Source organism: Pelophylax lessonae, assembly GCF_965119305.1.
Source record: "Pelophylax lessonae genome assembly, chromosome: 3".
Taxonomy (NCBI): Eukaryota; Metazoa; Chordata; class Amphibia; order Anura; family Ranidae; genus Pelophylax; species Pelophylax lessonae.
The window spans coordinates 425583060-425600502 of NC_138770.1; the positions used below are offsets into that span (position 1 = coordinate 425583060).

General features: G+C 39.7%; 1 protein-coding gene across 4 annotated transcripts in view; it reads left to right on the plus strand.

Annotated features, from left to right (window-relative positions):
• The window catches only part of LAMA2 (laminin subunit alpha 2), a 1405743-nt gene that overhangs the window by 249454 nt on the left and 1138846 nt on the right, over positions 1 to 17443 (plus strand). The gene's annotated exons all lie outside the window — the stretch shown is intronic.

The following is a 17443-nucleotide window of genomic DNA, read 5'->3' on the forward strand; positions in this document are numbered from 1 at the left end:
ATGATTAATTAATTCCATGTTTTAGAGTCATTTTCCACAGTGCAGAATTTTTTAAAAATACTTCTGCAGATCAATGTGAATATGGATGGGCCATTCACAATAAATGAATATGTATTCAATAAGTCAAATACACACTAACAGTTTGATTAATAGGTGGACATAGATAAAAAAAAAAATTCATAAAAATTACAAAATTGTCTGCAACAATAGATGACACACACGTGTGTGTATATATATATATATATACACATATATATATACAGTGGGTACGGAAAGTATTCAGACCCCCTTACATTTTTCACTCTTTGTTATATTGCAGCCATTTGCTAAAATCATTTAAGTTCATTCTTCTTCCTCATGAATGTGCACATAGCACCCCATACTGACAGAAAAACACAGAATTGTTGACATTGTTGCAGATTTATTAAAAAAGAAAAACTGAAATATCACATGGTCCTAAGTATTCAGACCCTTTGCTCAGTATTTAGTAGAAGCCCCCTTTTGATCTAATACAGCCAGGAGTCTTTTTGGGAAAGATGCAACAAGTCTTTCACACCTGGATTTGGGGATCCTCTGCCATTCCTCCTTGCAGATCCTCTCCAGTTCTGTCAGGTTGGATGGTAAACGTTGGTGGACAGCCATTTTTAGGTCTCTCCAGAGATGCTCAATTGGGTTTAAGTCAGGGCTCTGGCTGGGCCATTCAAGAACAGTCACGGAGTTGTTGTGAAGCCACTCCTTCGTTATTTTAGCTGTGTGCTTAGGGTCATTGTCTTGTTGGAAGGTAAACCTTCGGCCCAGAGCACTCTGGAGAAGGTTTTTGTCCAGGATATCCCTGTACTTGGCCGCATTCATCTTTCCCTCGATTGCAACCAGTCGTCCTGTCCCTGCAGCTGAAAAACACCCCCACAGCATGATGCTGCCACCACCATGCTTCACTGTTGGGACTGTATTGGACAGGTGATGAGCAGTGCCTGGTTTTCTCCACACATACTGCTTAGTTCTATTTTGGTCTCATTAGACCAGAGAATCTTATTTCTCACCATCTTGGAGTCCTTCAGGTGTTTTTTAGCAAACTCCATGCGGGCTTTCATGTGTCTTACACTGAGGAGAGGCTTCCGTCGGGCCACTCTGCCATAAAGCCCTGACTGGTGGAGGGCTGCAGTGATGGTTGACTTTCTACAACTTTCTCCCATCTCCTGACTGCATCTCTGGAGCTCAGCCACAGTGATCTTTGGGTTCTTCTTTACCTCTCTCACCAAGGCTCTTCTCCCCCGATAGCTCAGTTTGGCCGGACGGCCAGCTCTAGGAAGGGTTCTGGTCATCCCAAACGTCTTCCATTTGAGGATTATGGAGGCCACTGTGCTCTTAGGAACCTTAAGTGCAGCAGAAATCTTTTTGTAACCTTGGCCAGATCTGTGCCTTGCCACAATTCTGTCTCTGAGCTCTTCAGGCAGTTCCTTTGACCTCATGATTCTCATTTGCTCTGACATGCATTGTGATCTGGAAGGTCTTATATAGACAGGTGTGTGGCTTTCCTAATCAAGTCCAATCAGTATAATCAAACACAGTTGGACTCAAATGAAGGTATAGAACCATCTCAAGGATGATCAGAAGAAATGGAAAGCACCTGAGTTAAATATATGAGTGTCACAGCAAAGGGTCTGAATACTTAGGACCATGTGATATTTCAGTTTTTCTTTTTTAATATATCTGCAACAATGTCAACAATTCTGTGTTTTTCCGTCAATATGGGGAGCTGTGTGTACATTCATGAGGAAGAAGAATGAACTTAAGGCTACATTCACACCTGAGCGTAGCGTTATCGCACGTTTTTTAACCGCGATTTTACCGCGATTTTTACCGCGATTTACAGGCGTTTTTTGTGCAGGCGTTTTTAGATTGAATAGAGACCAATGGAAAACGCCTGTAATCTGCCCAAAAAGAAGCTCATGTACTTTTTTGAGCGTTGGGCGTTTTGCTCACAGCGTCAAAATGCTCAGATGTGAACAGGGGCCATTGAAATGAATAGGATTTGTCTTGTTGGGCGTTTTGAGAGCTGATCCTAGAGCAGAAAAACTCCCCAAAAACACCCCAAAACGCCTACATGTGAACGGAGCCTAAATGATTTTAGCAAATGGCTGCAATATAACAAAGAGTGAAAAATTTAAGGGAGTCTGAATACTTTCCGTACCCACTGTATATATATATATATATAGTATCATTTACTCAGGATAACCACTGATAATCTTTTATACAGTAGATACCTTGCAACATTGATTTAAATCATACACTTATAAATATGTCCATATCAGTCTGTAAGTAGTCTTTTGGCAGGAATAGGGTCTCTTGCGTAAATATGTTGGTATGTTATGACAGTGTCATAAGGTCTTTACCTTATGACTTGCAATAGATAATCCATGGAATTGTATTTTATTATATGGATAGTTTGAATATGTAACTAGTTCCAAAACGCCTCTGTATAACGACCCATAGAGATCCCTGTAATGAGATATGTTTGTCTTTCTCAAAGTGGAGACAATGGTTGATCGCTGGATAACTAGGCCTATTCATTGGTTGTGTCCACAAGTCTACTTGAACATACGTAGAGGTGTCTTCACACTCCTCATTTATTAAATATTGGTCAGTTTGTTTATGCTCACAGGTGTGTAAGTATATCATAAACCATTGTTTCTGTCCCCAGTTCTAGAACCAGACTTCTTTACAGACCCCCAGCAGTTCCAATTGAGAAAGGGATGTCTCTGACGTGACCAACGTTTACATTTTTCGGCCTATTCAAAAATTAGACCAGTCAGTAATAAATGCAGGAATCCTGTGTCTTAGTTTAAATAACCGATGCTCTGACACAACACAGAACACAACAAAGGAAAATTAATGCAACTAACAGAATAGAAAAACACATCCATAACCATATATCCAATAAAAAAATGTATAGTAATACTACATAATTATCATGTCCCCAATACAATCAATTAATAAACAAACAGTAAATGAAAAATAATGTGAAGTCTGTAACATACGGTATATATAAAAATATTTGTTCATATGAGCACTCAAAAAAAAAAAAATCCCACAATTAAATGACTAAAAATTGATATTTACTTACAGACACAGAGGCTTAAGGCCCCGTTCACACTGGGGCGATCCGACTTCCCGGGGCGACCTCCGAGGTCGCGGTGCGAGCAGCGCCCCGCGACCTCGGAGTGGCCGGCACGGACTTCATAACATTGAAGTCTATGACGGTCGCACCGGGTCACCCCAAAGAAGCTCCGGACCCTTTTTCTAAGTCGGAGCGACTTGTGTCGCTCCGACTTAGAAAAAGGGTCCGCAGCTTCCCTATGGAAGGCGACCTACGGCGACCTGTGAGGCGACCAGGTCGCCTCACAGGTCGCCCCAGTGTGAACGGGGACTAACACAGAATATACCGAAATGTAAACATTTACACATTGGTACATGAATCTGTATGCCCCTTTGTATCTTACACAACTGCTCCTAAACCAAATCATCAAAATGTAAAAAAAAATCATGTAATGGTGGGAGCCATGCAGTTGTCGAATATTCTTTTTGAGTTCTCATATGAACATATGTTTTTATATATAAAGTATGTTACAGATTTATATATACAGGTGCATCTCAAAAAATTAGAATATCATTAAAAGTTAATTTTATTCAGTAATTCAATTCAAATGTAAAACTCATATATTTTATATGGATGCATTACACACAGAATGATATGTTGCAATCATTTCTTTCTTTTTATTTTGATGAATTGGGCTTACAGCTTGTGAAAACCCAAAATTCAGCATCATAGAAAATTTGAATATTACATAAGACCAATAAAAAAAGGCTTTTTGATACAGAAATGTTGCCTTATTAAAAAGTATGTCCATGTACAGTATAGTATGCCCTAAATACTTGTCGAGCTCCTTCTGCATGAATTACTGCATTGATGCGGCGTGGCATGGAGGCGATCAGCCTGTGGCACTGCTGAGGTGTTATGGAAGCCCAGGTTGCTTTGATAGTGGCCTTCAGCTCATCTGCCTTGTTGGGTCTGGTGTCTCTCATCTTTCTCTTGGCAATACCCCACAGATTCTCTATGAGGTTTAGGTCAGGTGAGTTTGCTGGCCAATCAAGCACAGTGATATCATGATCAATAAACCAGGTATTGGTACTTTCCACAGTGTGGGCAGGTGCCAAGTCCAGCTGGAAAATTAAATCATTACCATAAATCTGGTCAGCAAAGGGAAGCATGAAATGCTCTAGAATTTCCTGGTAGAGGGGTGTGCTGACTTTAGACTTTATAAAACACTTTGGACCAACACCAGATGACATGACTCCCCAAATCATCACTGACTGTGGAAACTTCACACTGGACCTCATGCAACTTGGATTCTGTGCCTCTCCACTCTTCCTCCAGACCCTGGGACTTGATTTTCAAATGAAATGCAACATTTTCCACTGTCCATGAGGATTCGGGGAGCCATGTCATCTGCTGTTGTTGGCCCACTGTGCTTTATTATGTCCAAAGTCAGTGCAGCCCTCTACCAGGAAATTCTAGAGCATTTCATCCTTCCCTTTGCTGACCAGATTTATGGTTATGATTTCATTTTCCAGCTGGACGTGGCACCTGCCCACACTGTGGAAAGTACCAATACCTGGTTTATTGATCATGGTATCACTGTGGGGGATTGGCCAGCAAACTCGCCTGATCTAAACCCCATAGAAAATCTGTGGGGTATTGTCAAGAGGAAGATGAGAGACACCAGGCCCAACAATGCAGAAGAGCCGAAGACCACTATGAAAGCAACCTGGGCTTCCATAATACCTCAGCATTGCCACAGGCTGATCGCCTCCATGCCACACATACTTTTCAGTAAGCCAACATTTTTGTATTAAAAATCCTTTTTTTTATTATTTTTTTTTATTGGTCTATGTAATATTCACATTTTCTGAGATACTGATTTTTTTTTTTTTTACTAACTAAGTCATAATCATCAAAATTAAAAGAAATACTTAAAACCTATCACTCTGTGTGTAATGCATCAATATAAAAAATGAGTTTCACTTTTTGAATTGAATTACTGAAATAAATTACCTTTTTGATGATATTTTAATTTTATGAGATGCACCTGTATGTATGTATATATATATATATATATATATATATATATATATATATATATATATACTGTATATATATATATATATATAGTTACAGACTTCACATCTTTTTGCATTTATTGTTCATTTATATTACTAAGTAGTCATACTATATAAATGTATTACTGGGATATAAAGACGTAGGTTTTTTTTTTTTAATGTGGTTAGTTGTTTTGATTTTTCTATATTGTGTTCTGTGCTATGTATGTAGAAGGAGATGAGAGTGCAATTGATTAGCTGCAGCTGAAGGCAGCTATGTGTCCGCTATATGGCAGCAAGGATCGATTCCAACCTCCAGTCATGAGTATGTGATAAACTAGCGTGAATGTGTGAACTCTTCTATGAACCCTCTGTGCTGTTCTTTGCCTCTATACTGTATGTGCTTTTATATGGATATGAGTAAACTGGTACTTTTGCAAAGTGCAGCCATCCAAAGTTTCTTCGTGCATCCTGGGTTTCAGCTAATGAGCTGGCCATTGCACCCGATGAACTGAGGATAGCGTGGAAGATTATACATCAGACCATTCACTAGCGTGAATGTGTCAACTCTTCTATTTACCCTCTGTGCTGTTCTTTGCCTTGATATGTGCTTTTATGTGGATATTATGAAACTGGTACTTTTGCAAAGTGCAGCCATCTAAAGTTTCTTCATGCATCCTGGTTTCAGCTAATGAGCTGGACATTGCACCCGATGGACTGAGGATAGCGTAGGAGATTATACATCAGACCAACCTAGAGCAGTGTCTACCTGTCTGTAGTCATAAGTATTGCTGTGGACCCCCTGCAGTGATAGTGGTGTAGTGGACCCTATCACTTACTTACCATATTTTGTTTGGTGATGTGTATTTCTATTTTGCTTTCTCATGTCGGATCTCTGAGTAAATATTCAAGAAGCAGCAGGAAAAGTGGAAGTCACACAGTTCTGCAGAATTAACAAGGCAAAAGTAGGAAAATTATTGCAATTCAGGTTCCTCTCCAGCAAGCAGCACAGTAATGACATCACTAAATCAAGCAGTGCCAAAGAAATCACACTGCAGATATACAGGTATGAGGTGTAGGCACAGGAGTGCCTAGGGACACTCATATACCAGAAAACAGGCTGCTATTTTTCAGGAGGATTTCAAGGAAAATGTTTCTGGGTTCTACCTAGACACAATCAAAATTTCTAGATGTTCCCTTTAGCATAGTAAATATTCACTTTTTGAGCTCAGGCCCAAAGGAAAATGTTTCTGGGTTCTACCTAGACACAATCAAAATTTCTAGATGTTCCCTTTAGCATAGTAAATATTCACTTTTTGAGCTCAGGCCCACTTTAAATTGCTGGTACCTGTAAACATAGTGTATTTGACCAGAATAGGGATTATTAAAGTAAAATCTAAGATTATATTGAGTTTGGAATAAGGGAAAGCTTTGCAGATTCAAATAAACAGAAACTCTGTAGCTGTTGGGTAAGTGAAGCAGCCATGCCAAGAGTTAATGAAGGATACATTTCAAACCACATTAACCACATTAACGTCTCAGCATTGTCCTTATGGAAGATATAATTTCTACTTCACTTCAAATGCCAGCAATTTATCAGAGCCTCAAATTAATTAGGATTAAGCCTTCATAATGAGGATTACAATTAATTGTTCATTCGTCTACTATTTTTCATTACTAAATCTACCATCCATTTGACCCGAGAAGGTTGGAATGAATATTGGAGTTAGATTGAATTTATCATGCTCCTTGCTTTTGGCTGCTTTGTTTTGTTTTCAAACAAGCCAAAGTTGGATAAATTTTTTTTGTATTTCTAATAAGAAATGTAATGTTCTTATTTTAAATATTTATAGTTCTGGCACAGATCCAAAGCCAGTTTTCTTTTTATTATACCAGATAACAAAGCAAAACTAATAGCAGGCTGCACTGTCCACTAACAATAGGTACATTTCACATGATTTCTGAGAACGAAAAAGTAGAATGAATAATAGTTTAACAATAACCTTTTATTGGACTATGCACACATTTTTTAAATTTGTATTATTACACTTTTAAACATATTCTAGCTCAATGCATTATCAGGCAAAGCAGCAAGGACACTTCTGTGCATTCTTTTGGAGGTTAAAGAAAAACATGCAAATATGTGTACATTTTCTGAAAGTCTTACTACCAAGTGTTCTTGTAAATTACAAGGATGTACAAGTATTTGTGTATCCTGTTACTACTCATCTAAGTGTTATCCTCTTTTATTAAAATGTACCTGAACCCAAAATTACATTTTGGGTGTACAGCTGAAAATGTAATAATAAACCTGCCAAAGGTTTAAATACATTTTGTTTGTATATTTTAAATAATTATCTGTTTAGCCTGCCAGCCTCTGAATTACTTTAACCACTTTACCGCTGCTCACTAGAGCTCTACTGCGGCAAAGTGGCTCTTGTAGGTCTGACGACGTAGACCTACGTCGCCAGACATTCCCCCTTCTCGGCGGCTTAGCTGAACCTGCGATCTGTCCCTGAGTCACTCAGTCACCTCCCACCACACATGTCAGTAAGCACCAGGCATACATTAACCCCTCCCTCTCCAATAAAATTAACCCCTTCCCTGCCAGTGCAATTTTTACAGTAACAGTGCATATTTATAGCACTGATTACTGTAGTAATGTCACTGGTAACCCCAAAAGTGTAAAAAATGTCACTCAAGGGTCCGATCTGTCTGCCGCAATGTCGCAGTCCCGCAAAAAAAATCGCAGATCGCCGCCATTACTTGTTAAAAAAAACACCAAAAACGACAGAAATCTTTCCCTTAGTTAGTAAACGCAATAACTTTTGCGCAAACCAATCAAAATACGCTTATTGCAATTTTTTTTTACCAAAAATATGTAGCAGAAAGCAAATTGGCCCAAAATGATAAAAAAATTTGATTTTTACATTTTTTTGGGGGGGAATTTCATATAAAAAAATGTGAAAATATTGTTATTTTTTCTAAATTGTCGCTCTTTTTTTGTTTATAGCGCAAAAAGTAAAAATCGCACAGGTGACCAAATACCACCAAAAGAAAGCTCTGTTTATGGGAAAAAAAGGACATAAATTTCGTTTGGGTATGGTGTTGCATGACCGCGCAATTGTCAGTTAAAGTTGCACAGTGCCGAATCGCAAAAAGTGGCCCAGACATAAGACAGCAAAATCCTCCGGTGGTAAAGTGGTTAAAGATGGAGACAATGTTAAACCATCCAATGGTAGATTTCTCATCCCTGTATGCATGATTATGCACTGAAACTACTGGCAAGCAGCACTTGTTCTGAAGTATTGTTCTGAGCAGGATATACATACAGTACACTATATTACCAAAAGTATTAGGAAGCCTGTCTTTACACACAAATTATTTCAATAGCATCCCAGTCTTAAGCCAAGTACACACGCAACGAATTTCCGCCGACCGGTCGTCCATCTTTTGTCCAGAGTGGTGTTTTGACTGCACACGAATTTTCCCGCACGACAAAATTCTACTTCAGAAGTGATGTCATGTGTTGGTTTGCTTTCTTTGTGTTCTTTCTTCTCTGAGCATGCCCAGTCTTGCTCATAAGATTTTTCCCTGTCGAAATCTGTACTGACTGCATGAAAATCAGCCGTGTTTTGACGGAGGACAAAAATTTTATAGCCTGCACACCAGATTTTTTTCGGCCAAAAAGTCGGAGTCGGTTGTCGGAAGCATCATACTAACAATCTGAAAATCGGGGGATCGGTCGTCGGACGGAAATTCCTGGCCGAATTTCGACGCGTGTGTACGAGGCTTTAGTCCGTAGGGTTCAATTTTGAGTTGGCCCACCCTTTGCAGCTATAACAGCTTTAACTCTTCTGGGAAGGCTGTCCACAAGGTTTAGGAGTGTGTCTATGGGAATGTTTGATCATTCTTCCAGAAGCACATTTGTGAAGTCAGACACTGAAGTTGGGCGAAAATGCCTGGCTTGCAGTCTCCGCTCGAATTCATCCCAAAGGTGTTCTATCGGGTTGAGGTCAGGACTCTGTGCAGGCCAGTCAAGTTCCTCCACCCCAAATGCGCTCATCCATGTCTTTATGAACCTTCCTTTGTCCACTGGTACAAATCATTTGGTGCAGGGGCGATTATGGTGTGGGGTTGTTTTTGGGGGGTTGGGCTTGACCTCTTAGTTCCACTGAATGGACCTCTTAAGGCACCAGTATACCAAGACATTTTCAACAATTTCATGCTCCCAAATTTATGAGAACAGTTTTGGGATGGTCCTTTCCTGTTTCAACATGACTGCACTTAGTGCACAAAGCAAGGTTCATAAAGACATGAATGAGGGAGTTTGGGTTGGAGGAAATTGACTGGCCACTAAAGTCCTGACCTCAACCTGATAAAACAACTTTGGGATGAATTACATCGAAGACTGCGAGCCAGGCCTTCTCGTCCACATCAGTGTCTGACCTCACAAATGCGCTTCTGGAAGAATGGTCAAACATTCCCTTAGACACACTCCTAAACCTTGTGGACAGCCTTCCCAGGAGAGTTGAAGCTGTTATAGCTGCAAAGGGTGGGCCAACTCACTATTGAACCTTATGAACTAAGACTGGGTTGCCATTAAACTTCACGTGTGTGTAAAGGCCCAATACTTTTCATAATATAGTGTATACTTGAAAGCCAATGCCATTTTTTTCCATTTTGCTTTGGAAGGCAGAAAAGGGTTAGCACCTTTGTCAAGTTTTTACTTATATATGTGTCTCTATTGCAGAGGATACCATCTTTTCTTGTTACAACAAAAAGTGATGAAAAATCTCTTCAATGGTTACAGCAATAAAATAAATAAATAATTTTAAGTAAAGTGGGGAGGTATAGAAACTTCTGTGTTTTTATTACTGTTCATTTGTTCTTGTTCAGGTGACTGCCATAGCCACCATTTCTTACATAGATGACACATGGAAAGGAAATAAGGGAATATCAAAATGCAGGTCACAAAATGAAAACTAGGGCAGAAAAGTATTTTGGCTGGAGTTGAGCTTTAGGCTCAGTTCACATTGATATGATGAAAGACATCGCATGTGATTTGGAAAGCACTGCGATGCAAATCACATGCGATGTCTGTTCGATGCAAATTCAGCCATACAGATTGTATGGCTGAATTTGCATCGCATTCGGACCAAAGTCATGCAGGACCCTTTTTTTGGTCGGCACCAGAATTGAATCACAAGGGTGTTCACACCCATGCAATCTGATTCCGGTCTGAATTGACAGTTCGCACTGCGATATGTGAACCGATCTTGGGGTGTCAATAACTTTGTATTAACACTCCCAGCAGTTTGCATATGGCATTATGAACTGCCTGCGAGTCGGATGCAATAGGTGGATTCGCAGGATTTCCTGCATCGCAGCAATGTGAACCGAGCCTGAAAGTAGAGGAAGAAATTAAGGAGTAAGAAAATGACAACAAAGCTTTTCAATTTGCAGGCATTGCTCGTAGAGTTGAACCGCTGAGTGAAATGCTTGATGTTTCATTGTCTTTTTGTGGTCAGTCTTTCAGATGACCATTGTTAGTATTACCAAACAGGGTGTGATACCAATATTAGAAACTACCAGAACTGCAGTCAAAAACACCACATGCAAGTCAGAGGAATACTAAGCAATAAAGGAATACAAGGTTATAGGCCTGCTAAAACTGCTAAATGGCATTTTGTATTTTTCTGAGCCCCATTGGTTTTCTGTCACTGGACTTCAAATTTACGGGTTTTCCTTCACCCACTTCTTTTGCTTAGAAATAACCAATAGATGTCCCTTAAAGCCATTCAGTTTATATCAGCCTATACATGCATCAAAACAAAAGGTAATCAAAGATTTACAGTTGTTTTCTTTTAGTAACCACAAACTGTTCACTGCCATCATGCTGGAGAGAAAACCTTGTGCTGTCTGTGGGGAAGCAATGGTTTCTTTAGAAAAAAGCTAAAAGAATCCGCGCTTAGGATAAAAAGCTAAAATTACCAACTATGGCTGCTGCCCACTTCAAAAAATGCAACCCTAAAAAGGGATGCATCAAATGTATGTAGAAAAAGGGGAAGTGGTTGGCGCTGCCAGATATGGGATAAGATAGTAAAAAATTGAATATGTATTACTTAGTGGTGGTGGGTCAATCCTCGGATGTATTAGCAGGTGATATATTAAAAGAAACACAACATAAAAAACAATATATAACTGGTTAAATGTATCAGTGCCTTCACTATCGGAGGCATTTTTTCCTTCTATATACCCAGGGAATGTTCTGGCTATTTCCTGATTTGACACCGATGCTATAAGCCAATATCTAATTACTTTGGAGTGGAACTGAGCTGAGGGAGGAAGGATAGGAGGAGAGACCCAATTGCCGTTGTATGGGAGCGATCCCCAATATCGATCCGCGATCCACCCCTGTAGGGGTTATTAAGTCTGGTAAGTGCGGGACCTCAGGAGAAGGGGAGCACCTTACCTTCTGCCCACTCACGGCACTCCGGGCCATAGAGAAAAGAGCACCTTAGTAACCTGTCTATGGACTATATATCACTAGGACTTTTTTGGATATAATTTTTTTCACCAATTTTGATTGCATGTTTCACGGACTTATTGGATCTGCATATATGTAGTTATATTGCTGTGTTTGCACATATTCACTTTTTAAGCTGCATTGCTGCATCCGCATATGGGCAGTTTTATCTATTTATATAGCTGGGTTTGCACATAATCTCTGCCGAATTTATACCATTAGAGTCATACATACCAATAGTGTATGGGCATATATTTATTCATCTTTTAGAAGTGGGGGACACTTGTATTTATTTTGACCTACTATTGGATTTAACTTTCAGAATTTATATGCACATGTACATATATTATTAATTATTTATCACTACATGCTGCATACACATGCGGTTACATTTATTTAGACAGTGGATTTGCACACATTTGGAGCTATATTAATTTACATTGCCGGATTTGCACAGGTTCACTGCTGGTTTTGCACATACATATTTATTTGGAGAATTAGGGGCACTTTTTACCTTTGTACACCATTTATATTTTTTACTACACACTGATCACTCATACAATATTTATATATAATTTTTTTAGAGTGTTTATGTTTTTACATAATACGGATGCACATACATTTTAACTTTTCATGTTTAAGAGCTTTACATATTTTTTGAGTGTTCACTTATGTGACACCTTGTACCTTTTTGTACTATTTGATTACACTTTTTGGCCATTCTCAGGCAGCCTGTACACGAGTATACTTACACGTACATTGGGAGCATACTGATACATTTAACCAGTTATATATCGTTTTTTATGTTGTGTTTCTTTTAATATATCACCTGCTAATACATCCGAGGATTGACCCACCACCACTAAGTAATACATATTCAATGGTTTCTTTAGGCCCCTTTCACACGGGCTTTCCGATCAGGTCTGCCTGTCAGTTTTCAGGTGGACCTAATCGGATCCTCCATGCACCCCTATGGAGCGGCGGATGTCAGCGGTGACATGTCCGCTGACACCCACTGCTATCCGATCTGATCCTGTCTGTGAAATCCATATGGATGGTCACCTTATTTTCCATCTGTCTGGAGGATCTGATCGGATGAAAACGGACAGGTGGCTTATTTTCATCCGATCTCCCATAGAGGAGAGCGGGGAACTGACAACTCCCTCTCTGCACAGTGAGCGGAGATGGACCTGTTATCCGCCTACTCAGCAGGGATCGGCAAATCGATCCCTGCTGAGCAAAACGGAGTCCACCCGGCGGAAAGCCTGTGTGAAAGGGCCCTAACAGAGGTCATACATATCCTCTTCTGAGTAAGACCTACAGGTCTCAAATCAGCAGGTGAGCTATGCTGATTACAGAGTTTCGACTTACAGGGAGTGTGCTACATCTAAACAGAGAGACCACTACTTCCACTCAGAATGCAAGGATTCTGCATACTGGCAAAGAATATGCTTTTAAAAAAAAGAAAAACTGTAAGGCTTTAATAATATTTTTGTAATAATGTACCTGAAATGTGATTTAAACCTAAAGTCCAGTTGGCCTTTAGGTGGCACACCTTTGTAAATGGAAAATGCAATCCAATGCTCCCTTGCCTTTATTAGGCAGTAAATCAAACTGGTACTCAGGGAAGTGGATTGCACATGCATAGGTGATGTTTTGCTAACAGCAAGTGAAAATAATGCTAATACAAATATGGTGGAGGCGCATGTGTGGTCATTGATTTAGCTCTGAACCAAACTTTTCTGTCAAGGTGAGTTACAGTAACATGTGTTTACTCATTGTGGTGTTGTTCATTGTAAATGGCACCCCAAGCCACATGCAATTCAGCTCGCTGCAATGCATGGTAATGCCCCTGTGATGTGAGTCACTTTGGTTGGGGGGCTTGTGGAATCCAGATTGCTTTAGGAAGCTTGGAAGACTCCTTGTCCAGATTTCCCAGCCCCTCTTATGTGTAAGTCACCCTGTGTCTATTAGGGGCACAGGGTGACCAAGAACCCAAGTCGGGTCTGCACTAATCAGACTCGCTGTATAACCACACTGGACTCAGCATTTGGTGTTACCCTGGTTATCCGGTTCTATATGTGTGGTTTGTGTTGGAAGAATGAGGGGCTCTTTCACTTGGGACAATAATATTTGTGGACACTATCCCTCAGGAAATATATAAAGATAAACGGTTTGACTTAACAGATTGCTAGAATATTGTAGGAGTGTCTCATAGACCCTTGCTAGTGGGGTGGGGTTTGGTATTGTTAAGTACCTGCATCCCATTGTTCTTCTATTGTTCTGTCTGCCTTAAGATAAACTTATTATGGGATGCATACAGTATGTGTATGTGGATTGGCTGCTAAGGGGGAGGGGTTGTCCCACAGTGCATATCTCTTTGTGCCTGTGCTTCAATAAACAGTTTGATTCTGGTTGACTCCAAAACTTGTATTGTCGAGTTTTTGGGGTAACTTTAGCCAGATTCAGGGATCCAGTGTTCCAGAGCTTAGGGAGCAGCTTCTTGGCGGAGATACCCAGTCGGGGTGTCAGGATTCCATTACAGCCCCACTGTACGTTGTGGTTTGCTGCATTGCCAAAAATATTGCATGTACTTTGTTTTGTTTGTGCTGGTATGTTAGCAGCCAATTCAAAATGAATAGAATGCCTTAACACACTGCACAACAAAAGGAATGGGTGCACAGGCATTAAAACAAATTGGCACCAGGTAATCAGACAACACGCATGTGGCCAGCATATTGATTACATCATTGTAAAAAGGATACAGTATTTCACCACAAATGTGGATGTTGTGTTTATTTAAAGCTGAAGTTTAAGTAGCATAGTTACATTGGTCAATACCTGGTCAAGCCCTGTGGAAGTTGGAAATCACTGAAGTAGGCACCACTACTAAAGAGATTGCAGCTAACTTTGGGGTCCTGTGTCACGGGTGCCATTTAGAGAACACTTTGAGTTTTCTTAATGAAAGCAAAGCATTCCCTGATCCACCAGGTATAGTACATGCATTCCTAAATTTCAGCTTTAAGTAGTGTTATGTTTGTGTCACTTTTATATTTGTAATTACATATTCTTAAACTGCCTAAAACATAGGCAACATACACCATACCACTACAAAAAAGATTATAATACAATATACAAAAAAGTAAAGAACAGTAATTACATTTTTGGGAGCTGCAAAGAAGCCAAGGAAATATACATTTTGTACATTGATTGTAGTCAGTGATTTAACCACTTTCATACAGAGCAGTTACACCCCCTTCCTGCCCAGACCAATTTTCAGCTTTTGGTGCTCTCACACTTTGAATGATAATTACTCAGTCATACAATACTGTACCCAATCACATTTTTTATCTTTTTTTTCACAAAATAGAGCTTTCTTTTGGTAGTATTTAATCACCAGTGGGTTTTTTATTTTTTGCGATATAAGTGAAAAAAGAGCGAACATTTGGAAAAAAAAACACATTTTGTTTTAGTTTCTATTATAACATTTTGCAAATAAGTAATTTTTTTTCATAAATTTGGGCCAAAATTTATACTTCTACATATCTTTGGTAAAAATAACCCAAATTAGTGGTTATTATTTAGTCTGTGTTAAAGTTATAGAGTCTACAAACAATGGTGCGAATCATTGAAAATTGATCACACCTCATGTACCGATGGCCTATCTAATTTCTTGAGGCCCTGAAATGTCAGGACAGTACAAATACCCCCCATATTACCCCTTTTTGGAAAGTAGACATTTCAGGGTATTTAGTAAGAGGCATAGTGAGTTTTTTTGAAGTTGTAACTTTTTCCCACAATTCTTGGGAAAATGAATATATATATATATATATATATATATATATATATATATATATATATATATATATATATACAGTATATGTATATATATATTTTTTTTTTTACACAAAATTGTCATAATAACAAGTTATTTCTCACACAAAGTATAATATGCATTCTTGCAATTACACCCCAAAATACATTCTGCTACTCCTCCTGAGTATGGCGATACCACATGTGTAAAACTTTTACACAGCCTGGCCACATACAGAGGCCCAACATGCAAGGAGCACTGTCAGGTGTTCTAGGAGCATAAATTACACATATAATTTCCTAACGACCTATCACACTTTTGAAGGCCCTGGAGCAGCAGAACAATGGAATTACCCACAAAATGACACCATTTTGGAAAGCAAACACCCCAACATATATTCTATGAGGCATAATGAGTCTTTTGAACATGTAATTTTTTTCCACAAGTTTTTGGAAAATGTGGAAAGAAAATGAAAACGCATTTTTTTTTTACACAAAGTTGTCTAACACATAGCATGTACATAGCAAAAATGAAACCCCAAAATACATTCTGCTACTCCTCCTGAGTATGGCAGTACCACTTATCTGGGACTTTGTCCCAGTATAGCCACATACAGAGGCCCAACATGCAAGGAGCACCGTCAGGTGTTCTAGGAGCATAAATTACTGCCTCCAAAGACGCCCAGAAAATGCCCAAAAAAAGGCCTGCAACAAAAACGCCCATGTGTGTTGTTGCAGGCGTCTTTTTGGGCATTTTTTAGGCGTCTTTGGAGGCAGGCATAACATCTGAACTTCTGTATAGGGGTATATACACACACATATATGTATTTATACACATACACACATATAGGTGTGATAGGAGCGGAGCCCTATGCCTGCAAATAATTTCATTAGCGCAGGCATAGGGTTCTGCTACTTTCACACCTGTGTGTATGTGTATATCTACATACATGTGTGTGTGTATATATACCCCTATGCAGAAGTTCAGATGTCATGCCTGCCTCTAAAAACGTCCACAAAAAAAGCCCAATAAAATGCCTGAAACAAAAACGGCCAGGTGTAAAAGTAGTGGAGCCACTACCCTGCTCTACTGCAATTCTAATACAAATGATCTTTTTTCTATGGCGGTCACCCTGACATGGAAGAGTTTGGTCACCCTGCCATAGCAGTCAGAGTCAGTTCACCCTACACTACACTACGGTCACCCTGACACTTAACATTTTCCCTACAGAAACTAGATTATTGAATCTAACTATAGTGGAAAATAGTACCCTAACTACACTAGATATCCCTTTTCTCACACTAATAATTGCTAAATGACACTTTTGAAGCAGGAGTAACAGAACTGCTTCCACTCTCTTCCACAGCCCTGTATTACAGTGCTAGAGATTTGGCGGGGCTATCTTATATACCGGGGGGTGTATTAACTACTGATTGGCCTCTGGACCCCCTAGTCACTCCAATCACATTCCTAGCATCCTCCTGCCCCCTCAATTGGCTTTTACTGATGGTTCTGGTCCAATCACGGGCTTTTAAAGCCCAGTTCCTGTCCCATTGCATTTTGGTCGGTTCTCGTTGCCGAATTCCGAACTTTTTCAGCAAAAAGTTCAGAATTCGGCCGAATTTCGAACAGTCAATGTTCGGGTCGAACCAATGGTTGACCCGAACCGTTCGATCATCCCTACTGGTGACAGGTACTCGGGTACTCTTATGGGCTGGTGACAGGTACTCGGATACTTTGATGGGCTAGTGACAGGTACTTTGATGGGCTAGTGACAGGTGCTCTTTATTGGGGGGCAATCATTGGGGTGGACTGTAATTTGTAACTAGCTGTTACCGCAATCTCCTCCTCACACAGGATCGGTGTGTGAGGAGGAGAACATGGCGACAGCTAGTTACCGTGTTCTCTGTTGACATTCCGTGACCGGCTGTGATTGACAGGCT